This window comes from Mustela nigripes, chromosome 8 (assembly GCF_022355385.1).
Source record: "Mustela nigripes isolate SB6536 chromosome 8, MUSNIG.SB6536, whole genome shotgun sequence".
Taxonomy (NCBI): Eukaryota; Metazoa; Chordata; class Mammalia; order Carnivora; family Mustelidae; genus Mustela; species Mustela nigripes.
Genome location: NC_081564.1, coordinates 19,517,935 through 19,529,788, shown reverse-complemented (window position 1 = coordinate 19,529,788; position 11,854 = coordinate 19,517,935). Strand labels below are relative to the sequence as shown.

The window sequence follows — 11,854 nt, the reverse complement described above, 5'->3', positions numbered from 1 at the left end:
GTGGACTCTGAACTCACAGCCAATTGAGGCAGCAAAGTGGGGCATCGGTGTGCAGGATCGGCCCCAGGATCGCTGCTTGCCAAAAGGAGGGGGTGCCCAGAGCTCGGCAGGGCTGGGGTTAGTAAGAAGAGAAAACGAGGTTAGTAGGGGCTGGGTTAGTAAGTCAGAGCACAGCACCAGCGGACGGGAGCACCTCAGCAGACACACACAGGAGTCACTAGGAGAAAAGGAAGAACACACACAGGTCCATTAGTTGGTTAAGGGATGGGCAGGGGACGGTTGAGGGACCCCCCCCCCCCCCCGTTAGACAAGTTAGTAATCGAACAAAAGAGCTGCCTACAGAAAAGAAAGCTTGGAACAAGGAAGAATGTGGGGAAGAGACAGGGTTCAAAGCGAGTGTCTGGCCCCAGGCAGAAGGTTCTGTGTGCAGAACACCCAGAGGGACCAGGGCCAAGGCAGGGGACGTGATTAATCAGGTTTTCTGGGCTTCCCACCCCCAACCCTCACTCATTTTTTTTTTTTTTTTTAAGGATCTGCCACATGTCAAGAACTTTATATTCACAAGAATCCTCACCGCAGCCTGTGAGGTGAAGATCATAGCCCCCCCTCTGCTGCTGAGGAAACCAGGTTCAGAGAGGTTAGGTGACTTGCTCCAAATCACCCAGCAGGAAGTGGCAGAGTTGGCGAGTCCTGCTCGCGCGCCCTGTCCTGGAATGTGGGTCTGCACAGAGATCCCAGGCCACGGGCAGGGCCTTCTGGAGCGTCATCTGCCCCCACGTCCCAGCCCCTTGGAAGGCCCATGAGCTGCAAGGTTAGTAGGGTCGGCTGCAGGGGGTTAGTAGGGCATGCTGGGGCCTGGTTAGTGGGTTAGTCAGTTGGCAGAAGGCCAGGCACCTCGTCACACGAGGCAGCAGCCTGGCCGAGCCCTGGGTTAGTAGGTTAATCACACCATGCATCACGGCCCCGGCCCCTCAGCTGTGGCTCCGGAGGCCTCTCGTTCCCACCAGCCAGGGAGAGGGGCCTGACCAGGGCAGGGGGTCCGCCTCCATGCTCCTCAGCCCCCCAGAACGAAGCCTCTCCTGTGGCCCCCACCCCAGAGCGTTTTTGCTTCCCAATTTCTCAGCTGTGGGCGTCAAGGGCCTCCCCCGGAAAAGAGACCCTGCTGGTCCTGGCTGGAAACCCCTGCCTGGTTCTGGTCAGCCCCTTCCCAGAAGGCTGGATCCTGTCACACTCAGGCACACGGGCACACACACCAGCATCTTTCACAAAAGAGTTGATGCCCCAGTGGCATCAAGCCCAGAGGTACCATGTCCAGTGGACACCTCCACCACCAAGTGCCAGGCTTCCAGCTACTCTGACCACTGGCCGGCTCTCTTCCTCTTCAGCCCATACCAAAACTGCACAGAGCTCACTTGACTCCTGGAACTAAGTTCCAACTCCCCTGGCACCTCCTCGTCTACTGCCTTTCCAGCCACTGCTATAAAGCCTCTGAGTGTGTCAAGCTGTGTCATCTCCTATCCCGGCTGTGGTTTTTCCACAGAAGCCCCACCAGATGGCCCCCTCAGTTCTAAATGATGCCCCATAAGAAAAAGGCTCTATTGCCATAAAACAGGAGAACACTGAATTCTGCCTGTCCTTGAGTACTCACAATTCCCATCAGCACTTTAAAGGCTCTGATAAGTCTACATTTTTAGAAACTGGTTGAATTTGAACTTTTTTTTTTTTTTTGTAAAAGCAATGGTATCTCCTAGGACTTACTTGCGAATCTCTTCCAGGGACCTGGAAGCTGTCAGCTAAGCCACTTCTTTCTGATCCTTCAAAACCTTGCTGGGAAGACTGTCCAGGTGATTCTGGGACCTTACTCCTGTCCCCCACCCCCAAGCACTCAGAACCTATGACTGAGTGGACTGTTCTCTGCCCCCTTCTCCAGTCCTCCAGTTCCAATTGCTTGGCTGTGCCATCCTGTAGGTTTCAATCATGCCTAGAGCTTCACTTATATCCCCCTGTAAGCGACCAGCACAGAAAAAAAAGGGCCCATGGTAGGCTCTCACTCCTGATGAGAGGGTACCCCAGGAGGCATTTGGAGCTACTCGGGAGGCCATAAAGTGCAGCTACCTCCCCAAGCTGATTCAAAGTAGATATTAAGAAACACAGGCAGTGGAAGTGCCTCTGGCTTAGAAGATGCCGAGCTGGCAGTTCTGGAGCACCAAAAATAGATAAGCCCTGAATCTAAACCCCCAAAGGGATGGGAGTGTTGACAGAGCAACCTGCTAGGAGCCCTGCACTGGGCAGGCATGAGCCTTTACGGACTCCTCCTGCACTGCCCTCCCCTCCAGCAGAGCAGATGGCTCCTGTTACAGAATGGGCATCGGACTCACAGAGGTGAGGTGACTTGCTCAAGATTGTGTAGCGGGGGACACACCCTGAGGCTCCAAAGCTCAGGCTCCTCCCAGGACAGCCTTCCCCTGGGACTCCTCCTCACTGCCCTGGTCCAGCCAGCTCCATGTATCCCTAAAGCACTGGGACCATCCTAGCACAGTGTCACCTACTCTCGGTCCCTATGGCCCCTACCTCTGCTCTCCCTCCCTCTCCCCGTGGCTGTGGGGCTGCTGAGGGGAAAATGGCTCCTTCTTTCCACCTTTGCAGTGAGCATCTATGTGACTGGATCCCGCCCCCGCAAATCCATAGGTTGCAGCCATCACCCCCAAAGCCACGGTATTTGGCGATGGGAACTTTACAGAGGAAATTAAGGCTCAAAGAGGCCCTAAGAGTGGGACCCTCCTCCAACAGGACTGGCATTCCTTAGAAAAACAGGAAGACACACCAGATCGGTTCCTCTTCCTCCTTCCCCCACTAAGTGCACACAGAGAAAAGGCCCAGTGAGGACACATCGAGAAGGTGGCTCTCTACAGGCTGACAGAAAAGGCCTTGGGAGAAACCATCACTCCCACCTGGATCTTGGGCTTCCAGCTACCAGAACTATGAGAAAACACACTTCCACTGTTTCAGCCTCCCTCCCAGGGTGTGGTCTGCTTTTAGTGTAGCTCGAGCTAATTCAGGCTCCCTCTCCACTTAGGAAAAGAACACCCGGCTTTTCAACCTGCCTATGGAAACCCACAGACTGCTTCTGGGCTAGCACTAGACCCCCGCTCCCCGCCCCCCAGACAGGCTGGAGAGTGGAGAGCGGAGAATGGAGACGTGCACAGGAAGGTGAACGTGCAGCCGTGTGACAGGGGAGGGCTTCATGTGCCTGGGGCCTGCCCTGCCTGGTCCCCCAAGGACAGAATCAAGGATCTGTGCAATAAGGACAGAGATCAGAGATCTGGCTGGGGTCACCTGACCCCTCGAGCCTGGGGACAAGGCTGGATCCAGCCTGTTCCCTTTGGATGGTGCCAAAAGGGCCCAGTTTCTGTCTCCCTCTGGCAAGCTCCCCTACCCGGGCCTCCTCATCTCTTACAGACCCTCCCCTTTCAGGATGGCACAGCTTCTGCCCCTCCATCTGTCCCCCAAAACTCAACCACACTGGGGGAAGACCCAGACTCCGCCCAGACCCTGACTGCCCTCTTCCTGTGACCATCAGGCAGAGAGCAACAGAGAAAAACCTCATCCAAAAAGCACCCACAAAAATGAGAATCGCTCAAGGCAAACGGCGCAAGACAGACTCCAGGCGATGGAGCCCATGAAGCTGTGCCTGGCCTCCTTTCCACTAGGCAGCTCCACCCTGACTCCCATCCCTGTGGTCCTGCCCCAGCCTGGAGGGTCCTTCCAGACCCAGCCTTGGTAAGGGTCCGCTGGGCCTTGGCCCAGGAGCAGGACTGCAGAGAGCCATCAGGTCGGCACAGGGCCAAAAAGTGGTGTCCAGGCACACACGGTAAGGTCTGATAGGCAGGGTCCAGGCGGACACGGAGGGGCAGGGGGCGGCCAGCCTCCCTCATAGCCCTCCCTCCAGAGCCAGGGCCTGTCCTCAGCCAAGCGCCAACCAGAAGGGCCCTTGATCCTTTTGTCTGAGGCGCCGTCTGAGCAGCTGGGAAAGATGAGGTCTCTCGAGAATTGTCCAGAGTTCCAGAAAACCACCAAAGGCTGCTCCCTGTATCACTGTGGCCGGAGTCCAGAGTCACGCGGGCTCCAGAGAGACCACACCAGGAGTCCTGGAGACGCAGCCAGGAAGAGCCACCTGGGGGAAATGCAGCAAGTTAGGTTGAGGGCACATCCTCCATCCCGCAGCACTCCGCACCCCCCAACCTAACCCCGCATCTGAGGGGGGACACCTTCAGAGACCCTCAGTCTCCCTAGAAAGGGCAGAAAGGGTGGGGGTCAGGGCTTTAGACACTAATGACTTTTAGAAGAAACTCAGGAATGGAGTTTCTAACCCTGGCAGGGCTAGCTCAGGGGAGCCAGGAGCAAGGCCAAGGGCATCATGGCCAGAAAAGGGGCAGGGTCCAGGTGGGCAAAAAGAGCCTTCAGAGTCCCCAGGGGGTTTGGATTCCCTTTACAACATTCCCATGAAGGGGATTTCTGCACCACCCACCCCCAGTACACACGCACACGCGCGCACACACACACACACACACACACACTCTCTCTCTCTCTCTCTCTTCCCAGGATGGGGAGCTCACTCCTTCGCTGAGACTGTGATAAAGCACATTCTGGTGTGAAGATCTGAGAGGGTGGAACCGTGTCTCTGGAGTGAACCTCTGGATCCCCGGAATCTCGCTGGGAGAAGGTGCTTGGTCCGTGTTTGTGCTGAATGAAGAAATGTACTGAAACGTCTGTCATAACCCACTCACGGTGGTCTTGATTCTGTCCCGCACACCCCCACAAGACCATGTGGAGCAAGCCTTCCAGCCACCTGGCTCCTCCCTTCCACCCCTCTCACCTCGGGCCTTTCTGGCAATAGAATGATCATCCCCCATAAAACTAAGCTCAATGCAACTTCCTTCTCCCATGCTTACCCAGGTTTACCTGGAAACACCCAGCCAGCACGTGGGCAGCCCAGGCCCAGCTCCCAGCTCCTTTCCTGTGTAGATCCCTTCCTGGAAGACAAAAGAGCCAACCACACCGCAGGAGAAAACTGCACCCAGGCCCCGTCCCCCAGCCCGGGCCTGGCCAGAAGTCTCTGCTAGCAAGAAGAGCACCCTGGGCCAGAGAGGCGAGGCCCAGACACACTCCCCTTTACCTCCCTTCCTCCCACCCCAGAATGTCCTCGGGATAAGGAGGGGCTCCCTCACCCACCTCCCTGTTCCCCAAAAACTGCAGAAGAGGCCTCAGGACAAAGTAAGACAAATTCAGCTGAGCAGAAGCAGTGAATGGAGTCAGGAATCCAGACTCCTGATCCGGCTTTGCCATTCTGTGTAGCCCCGGGAAGTCCGTCCCTCTTTCTCTTTCTCTCTCTCTTTGCGCCCTGGGATTCTTCCAGCCCTACATTCATCCAGAGTACACAGTACTAACCCACAGTGTGAAGCAGTGGAGAGGAAAGATGGGGGCCCTACAGATCAGCCTCAGATACGTTTTTGCCCCCATCAAATGCCTCCTAGTCCTGACCCAGAATCATATCTCAGTTTTGCTTCTGGTGACATCTAAGCTCTCTTCAGTGGCTGGCAGAGCTGGGCCAGGAGAGTCGGGGGCGCCTCTTAACGTGTGGCCGGAGCTTGCTTCAGGCACCTGGGACTCAGGGCAAGGGTCCAGATCTGGAGGAAAGAATGTGGCCCTAGAGTCACCATGCCCATGTCCCCACTCCACTGCTGGGTAAAGGAGCCCTGGGCCAAGTTTTACAAATATGATGATGACAAAGGGCCAGCACTGAGAAGAGCCACCAGGAGTCCCCAACCCCCATCTGACTCACTTCTTCTGATCCCAGATCTACGGGATCTTAATATGAGGTCATTAAACTCCAGTCTACAGAAGTTCCTGATGGTGGAGTTGACAAAATTCTAGGCTCTGTGCCAAAAGAGGGGTGTGGCGGTCACCCTCTCTGGGGCCCCATAAAATGGGGACAAGGTCTCTGTTTGTGACCTAGAGGGCTAGAAAAGCTGATCACCCATTTCCCCTCCTACACGGGGATTCTGAGGTTCTGTACTTTCCTGCACAGACTGAGAGAGGGCAGGCGGGTAGGCTGTGGGTGGGTAAACTGGAATACTTATCTGCAAGGCTGCTTCCCGGGTGTGGCCAGGAATGTTCGGGAAGAATTCAGAAATCCCTTCTCTCTCCTCTGTCCCAGGACCTCGCTGCACTCCATTAACAGACCCTAGGCTGTTCACAATGGCCCTTCCCCTGGTTCCGCAGACCCCGATATCCATAAGGCAATGAAGGTTTCAAGGGAAACATCAACCCCTGAGTCAAGCAGGTAGCTGTCTAGGAAGGTAGAATGGGAGACATGTGTGTTAGGTGCAGACAAACAGGTAAGACTGGTTCCCCAGCCCCACGTACCTGATGTGCGACTCAATGTTCATTATGCTCCAAGGTGTAGCCACTGACTTGGCACACCGTAAGAGCTCCCAAAATTGTTTTCACCTGTCGAGGAAATCTCTGTGTAACGCCGATGTCCCAGAAACAGGATATGCCTCCTGGAATGCAGGTGCCTTTACCTCAGTAAAATAGATTAAGTCAAAATCCTGTCCTCGTAGATGGAAGAACATTCATATGTTTGTATAACGAAAGCTACGCCTCAGTAAAGAGGAATAAATGATTGTTACATGCTACGACTTGGACGAACCTCGAAGAGAGAATACGGAGAGAAAAGAAGCCAGGCACAAGAGGCCGCGTGCTGTTTGACTCCATGTACGTATGTGACATGTCCAGAAAAGGCAAACCTATGGGGACAGAAAGAAGATTAGGGGTCGTCTGCAATCAAGAGCAGGTGGTGGAGATTAGCCATGAGTGGGTCCAGGGGGACCTTACCAGGGCAGTAGAAATATCCTAAAATGGATTTATGGCAGTGGGTGCACAACTTAGTACATTTGCAAAAAAATCATCGAACTGTGCACATGAGACGAAGTTATAGATTTACACCAAGCTTCCATAAAATAAGACTCAAGAAAGGATTGAACTACTGATCCATGCCATAACAAGGAGGAACCTCAAAACATTATCCTCAGCAAAAGAAGCCAAATGCAAAAGATTCCATGTTAATGGAACTTTAGAAAACACAAGTTGAGTTTCTAGGCTTAGAAAGCCAATCAGTGGTTCCCTGGGGCTAGGGCCGGGGCAGGTAAGGGATTGACAGCGAAGGGACACAACGGAACATCTGGTGTGCTCAAGGTGTTCTAGATGTGGATTGTGACAATGGTTATGCAGGTGTCCACATCTGGCAAGCACAGTGATTGAAATGTATACTTGGAATGGGTGCGTGTTATTATATCGTTAATGCTATTTTTCAAAATTCCTTTGATGTAATGACAAATCAAAGGTCAGAGACCTCCATGGGGCCCCAGGGCCTTGGCGTCTCAGCTCCCACTACTCTCCCACTCCTCCACTGCAAGCCAAGGTCAGGGGCCCCAGCAAGGAAGCCTTGCTTGAGGGGTTGGACTCCAGAAGATTCTAGAGGTCCCTCCTACCTCTAAGATTCAGAGGGTTTCTACCCAAATGGATTTCATAGCATGAAGCTGGAGTCTGTTACCCAGGGGTGCACAGAAGGGTCATCCTGGCTGTCCTTCGATGCTGTTATGGTCGTAGTGGTCACGTCGACGTGTCTGCAACCCCATGGGTGGGCAGGGTGATGGGTCCAGCCGTCACTGAAGTGAAATAAAGAAGAGCAGGGGACTAATATGTACCCACAGGTACACTGGAGAGCATCAGAGCGGCGCCTGGGACGCTCAGTGGGGGAAGCGGCAAACTTGCTTTAGGCTCAAGTCATGATCTCAGGGTCCTGGGATGGAGCCCTGAGTCACGCTCCGTGCTCAGCGGGAAATCTGCTTCTCTCCTTCTTCCTCTCCCTCTGCCCCTCCTCGCCCTCGCTCTCTCTTTCTCTCTCTAATTAAGTAAAATAAATAAATAAATAAAATGTATAAAGAAAAAGAAAACAGGAAACTGGGAGATATCTGGGAGGAGCCATGGCCAGCCTAAGCATCTTATCGCACTGGACAGGGCACGGGCTTGACGGCACAGTCTCCGTCCTGCTGTGCCACACTGAGCAAGTGCACTCTGGCTCTGGGCCTGACTTCTTACCCGTGAAATGGGACAATAATGGCGCCCAAGTTGCAGAGCTGACGTGAGGGTCCCATGGGATGATAAATACTACCTATGAGCTCACATGCTATTATTTTCTTACACTGTTAGTACTACCACTGCACGCACGGTTCTTTACACCATCGTGGAATATTCCTGTTCCCTCCAAACTCTGTGCCGTTCCTGGTAAGGGAGGAACAGCTGCCAGGGAAATATGCATTTGGTTGCATTTTAGGGTCCCTCTGGGTTCTTGGGTTTTTGCTTTTTTTTTTTTTTTTCCCTGACTCTGGAATAAAATTGCTGCTCGGAGAGCTGGCATACGGGAGATGTTGGCCTAAATTGCCTCGGATGAGTGAGTGCCGAGAAGTAACGGGCACCTCCTGGGAATAAGGAGTGGCACAGGAACAGTGCGCAGGAAACAGACCCATCTGCAGAGCAGTGGAAAGCCCCGTTTCTGAACAAACTCAAATGCAGCATACACAAAAGAGGAGCTTGGAAGTTCAAGTCGACCTCACACAAGGGAGCCCCTGAGCTGCGGGAAGGAGGAAAGGGAGCTAAAGGAAGACAATGAAGGGAAAGCAATACATATTGAGGACAGAGGCTAACTGGGGGCACGTTAGCCTACCTCACAAAAGAATAAACTGGGTTTTCTTGTCCCTGGCTTACAGATGAAGAAACACATCCGAAGTATCTCTCTCCGACATCACCCAGCCAGAGTGTAAGGCAACTGGATTCTAAACAGGCTTGTGGAACCCCAAAGGGGTAGAAGACTTGTGCTCAAATACGGGGTGGTGGTGAGATGGGAGAAGACACCCGGGGAAGGTATGTGCACGCCTCAAGCACCGTGATCGGCAGCATTAATACTACTGTGGGGGAAACAGTCCGCAATTGCTAAACCACACCGGGTCCCTTGATAAGCTGTTTACATGGTCTCAAGGCAACTGATTAAGCTGGCATTTAGGAAAAGAGAAGGGACCATAGTAGTTACAAACACGTGTTTCAGAGTCAGGACTTGACCCCCAGTGTCAAGTCCTGACTCTCCTTTCAGTGGGCTGTGTGATCCTGAGCTAATCACACCACCTCTCTGAGCCTCGTTTCTCAGCTGGAATACCCAGAAAGGTCTCTGTGAGGCAGCACCCAGCAAGAAGCCTGGTAAAAGGTCATGAAATTGTAGAGATATTGGTTTCCATTCATTATCTGCTCTGTCCCCTTGAGGACACAGTGGTTCAGTCTGTCCCTCCCTTCCATGACTCATCCAGCTTTCATAGGGGCCCACCTGGACCACAAGGCAGGGGCGGGGGTTGGGGAATGACACCTGCCTCATCTAATCTGATCCGCCTGGAGAGGGACGCAGGCACATATGTCACTCTCAGCTGGCTTTTGCCTCTGCCCCTGTGTATCCCTCTACCGAGTTCCCTCTGACAGATGAGCCAGGCCTCAGGACACTAGAAGAAGGATCCCCTCCAAACAAAGGACTAGCCTATAAGTTATTCACCGGCCCATTGAGCTTGCACAATGGACCCAGGGCCCCAGAAACACCCCCTGCCCTCCCCCACCCGGCTCAAACAGCCCAAGGGTCGCCCAGGAGAGGGGAACCGACAGCCCCAATACAAATAAAAGCAAATAACTGGGGATCAATACAAGACTCAGGAGCCATGCAAGTGAACTCAGGCAGTACACAGTGGGCATTCTAAGCAATAATATCTCTGTTAGGCACCTACTGGCTACAGGCACTCTATATATACTGCTTTATAGCTTCGAGACAGCCTTTTAAGGCAGGCACTACGATTAAGGCAGGGATTATGATTCCCGCTCTATAGATGAGGGGACTGAGGCTCACAGGAGGGAAGTTACTTCCTTACTGAAGTGGACCTAAAAAGCAGGTGACACGATGGAAGCATGTTATCAGATCCAGAGAAGGAACCTTAAAAATGAAGATTTTTAAAAAAAGAAAAGAAAGAAAGAAAACAACTGGCAGGTCCAACAAAAGCGAATGCGTAGAATACACTGGTCTTTTCCAACCTTTTACAGTCATCATCCATTTTATTAAACGTATGAAATTCGTTTCTAAAATCACCCAAAATGACAAAATTCTCATTTTTAACCCAGGCATACAGAGTGGGCCTCCTAAATCTCCAGTAAAGCATTATGGTTCCTTTTGGGGGCTCTGAGGACCAGCTCTCTTCTCCAGGAGGAGTGGGGAGAAGGACCTCAAAAAATGCAGCCAGAAGGATGCAGGGTAGATTTCAGAACCTTTCTCAATGGCAAGGGTCATCAAATAATCAAGTGCCTGGTGTGGGAGGGGCATAGGAGATGTTACCCCGAAAATTCTCTCAACGTGAAATTAATGAGTCAGTGCGGGACCCAGTGCCCAAAGCGAGGCACTGGCAAAGTATCCAGAGGAAACCATTCTGCTCGGACTGCGACACGGTAAGGCGCCGCGGTTGGGGGGAGAGGTTGGGTACTGTTCACTCCACAAAGGGTCTCACCACCTGCTTGATGAGGGGAGGAGGGGTCTGAGTAAACATCCAGATGCCCAGCCCCACCCCAAGTCCTGCTGACTCATCCCCCCCGGCCACGTGGCACGGACATCTGCATATTTGAAACAACGCCCCTAAAGTCTGAGAACCGCTGTCCTCAGATTTCCCTGTCTGTCAAGTGGAATTACTCATCCCCGCCTCCCCCCTCCCGACCAACCCCCACCAAACCCAGGCATCGCAGAGCTCCCAGGTGCTCCCAGAGGGGAATGCTCTTTGGAAAGTGAAGCACTGTGCCCAGAACCAGCGTTCTGCTCGGGGTTGGCGCTCAGTCTGGGCTTGGCATCGAGAAAAAGCCTCTTGCCGCACGTTTTGTCGCCTTTCTCTCCCCACCCGTCTCCCCGCACTACTGCCTCCCGCCCTACCCCCTTCCCCCAGCAGCAGGTGGGGGCGTTTTCCCCGCGGCCGCACTGCAGTGGGGTGTGCGCGCCAGCAATCCCCGCGCGCGCGGCAGCCGCTGGTCTTGGGCCTGGGATGAGGGTAGGAAATCCAAGCCCCCCAGGCCTCCCTCTGCAGAGTCCAAGAAGCAGTTTCTCTAGCCCAGGACCCTCCGCTGAGGGGAACAGGAGATCTGGCATCTCCCTCTTCAATTTCCAGCCTCTCTCTCGAGTGTCCTCCTCCTAGAGGAGGGAGAAGGAGGTGGCAAGGGAGCTGGTGGGTTCTGAGGGCTCCCCAGACGTTGTTCGGGGGTATAAACTGGGCTTTAGACTCCTACCTATCTGGATACAAAATCATGGGCTGTGTGACCTTGGACGTGTACCTAATCCTCTCTGGATCTCAATGTCCTCATCTTTAAAATGGGGTTCTTACCTCCTCCTGGGACTGTTGTGGTAATGCGTGCAAAGCACTAGACATGTTGCTGGCATAAAGTAGGCACTCTATAAACTGATGCATTATTCTTATCATTATCATTGCCATTATTCTTCTCAAGAAAGGTGGTTTTTCTGTCTTCCCCATCCCCTTGGACCCACCCAGCACGCCGCACAACTAGAATCTGAGTCCCACTGATGGGGCCTGAGCAGGCACTGGGCGGTGGGCTCCGTGTGAGGGAAGAGGGGCTCAAGCACCCCGCTCCCACCCCCAGTTCCGAGGCCATGCGGGCTCTGTCCCAGGCTTGGCCACTGAGCTGCCAACCCGGTGGGCCGAGAAGGTCC

At 53.6% G+C, this 11,854-nt stretch overlaps 1 long non-coding RNA gene across 1 annotated transcript; it reads right to left on the bottom strand.

Moving 5' to 3' along the window:
* Nucleotides 1-1,772: 1,772 nt before the first annotated feature.
* LOC132023842 (uncharacterized) lies at nucleotides 1,773-6,600 on the bottom strand. The gene is made up of 4 exons (XR_009406071.1): nucleotides 6,427-6,600; nucleotides 4,953-5,033; nucleotides 4,617-4,743; nucleotides 1,773-4,174 (listed from the first exon to the last, which is right to left on the bottom strand). It is a non-coding gene; the product is annotated as an uncharacterized LOC132023842 (long non-coding RNA).
* Nucleotides 6,601-11,854: the final 5,254 nt, after the last annotated feature.